Raw genomic sequence first — 2,395 nt, 5'->3', positions numbered from 1 at the left:
AATCTGATTGGCTGGTTTGGGTTTTACTGAAACGGTGAAGCGGCAGACAAACCAAATCCTTTGCCGCTGAAACCCTTCCTCCCCTTTTCCTGGAGCTGATGATGATGATGCGTGACTTATCTGGAATTTGGGGGGAAGTTAGGCATCAATGAGTCGATCTGGTTGGTGGAAATCGGGTAGAAAGTAGCGAGAAGTTAACAAGAACGGCGCTATAATCGGGTCTGATATGATACTATTGTGATTATCGATCGGGATGTGCGTGTTATTTATTGATCCGCGGCGTGTTCCGGCTCTCTTTGTATCGGTTCTTGAGACGCACAAGGCCCCTTACAAGACGATGCCGGAGAGAGAGAGCGCAGCCCCCGTAGGCAGGAACCCGGCCAAATGGGAAATGATTCACTGTCTCTGAATGAAGGGCCGGCTTCCTGCGCACTCACATTCCTCACACTGACTTTCCCAACATCCGACTCCTTTTACCAATCTGCCGCTTACTCCACACACAGTGACCATCTCCCGCTCCACCCGCAACAGCCTTCCTGTGCCTGGCGCTCCGCCATTGTACAATATCCATGGGGGTGGGGGGGTCCCTTCATTTGTTAGAATTGCCCAAGAAGTGAAAAAATCCGATGATGAATGTTAATCCTGGATGGGTTGTATGATATGTGGGGTGATTGTACAGACCTCAAACTGTGTGCCAGGGAAGAGGACGCACATTGCTACGAGCTTTGCAGCTCTGTTGTGACAGGGATGGTGGGGGCCCCTCATAATGGGCACAGCGGGTGTACAGACCCGGGAACTCAGCACAGGGATGGTGGGAGCCCCTCATAATGGGCACAGCGGGTGTACAGAACCGGGAACTCAGCACAGGGATGGTGGGATCCATTAGTCCACAAACCATAAGATCCTGTCTGGGTATTTAGATGTAGTGTTCAGCAAGCGCTATGAGTGGCGGGATCCATGATATAGGAAGTTTGGGGTCTCGTTGTCCCAGTGATGCGGGCTGGTTAGCGTGGCACACACCAATGGGGAAATGTAAACGGAGCTCTTCCGGTGACCTTCCCTGTGCCTGTCAGACCCTCTCCCCTAATCGCCTGGGGAATTGCTCCTATAACAATGCTGTGAAGCAGACAGAGATGCTCGGGACGGAGACTAAACAAATGCAGCGTCTGCTGTCTGGAGGAAGAGCGTGGCGCGTCCCCTCCTGTCACTCTGCCACAACAAAGACCGATGGAGGTGTCAGAGCTCCGGCTACACATAGAAGATGGGAGAGCCCAATGAGTGCCGGACCGTTGTGAAGAATCAATTCTATTGTGAACACGAGCACTCCGACCCGACATACATGTGTACCCCCCTAATACTATGCTCTGATGGTACTTGGTGTACGGGCTACCACCCCTCTTCTACTGGTCATGGTACTCCGGCTCCAATGCTCTCTGGTGTTCTCCCTGCCCTCCCCTCTCTACCTTTCACCATACTGATGGCGCTGTACTCTGTCCCAATCCTCTCCAGTGTAGGCTCCGCCCTCCCTCTTTTACTGGTGGCCGTACTCTGTCCCAATCCTCTCCACTGTAGGCTCCGCCCTCCCTCTTTTACTGGTGGCCGTACTCTGCTCCGATCCTCTCCAGTGTAGGTCCTTTTTCTTTTACTGGTGGCCGTGCTCTGTCCCAATCCTCTCCAGTGTAGGTCCTCCCTCTTTTACTGGTGGCCATACTCTGTTCCTATCCTCTCCAGTGTAGGTCCTCCCTCTTTTACTGGTGGCCGTACTCTGTTCCGATCCTCTCCGATGTAAGCCCCGCCCTCCCTCTTTTACTGGTGGCCGCACTCGGTTCTGGTCCTCTCCAGTGTACTCTCTCTCCCCCCCATCCCTTTTGATCAGTTGCCGTATTCTGCTCCAATCTTCAGTAGCGCGCTCCCCTCCCTCCTCATCCCACCTGTTCTATATCCTGGTGCTGCAACCGGATCACCGGCATTGTAACATAATTCTGCCATCTTTAGTTGCCGCTCGTCACCCAGAAGTGTCACTGAAACCTCCTAAATTATAAATGGGGCAAAGAAGTCTCCTCTGCGGGTACAGACCGTCCTTCCATGGCCATTGGGCTTTCCCGGGTCTGTACACCCCCTGTGCCCATTATGAGGAGCTCCCACCATCCCTGTGCTGAGTTCCCGGGTCTGTACACCCGCTGTGCCCATTATGAGGGGCCCCCACCATCCCTGTGCTGAGTTCCCGGGTCTGTACACCCGCTGTGCCCATTATGAGGGGCCCCCACCATCCCTGTGCTGAGTTCCCGGGTCTGTACACCCGCTGTGCCCATTATGAGGAGCTCCCACCATCCCTGTGCTGAGTTCCCGGGTCTGTACACCCGCTGTGCCCATTATGAGGGGCTCCCACCATCCC

Source organism: Nanorana parkeri, unplaced genomic scaffold (assembly GCF_000935625.1).
Source record: "Nanorana parkeri isolate BGI_ZX_2015 unplaced genomic scaffold, ASM93562v1 scaffold1316, whole genome shotgun sequence".
In the NCBI taxonomy this organism is placed as follows: Eukaryota; Metazoa; Chordata; class Amphibia; order Anura; family Dicroglossidae; genus Nanorana; species Nanorana parkeri.
This window is presented reverse-complemented; position numbering follows the sequence as displayed.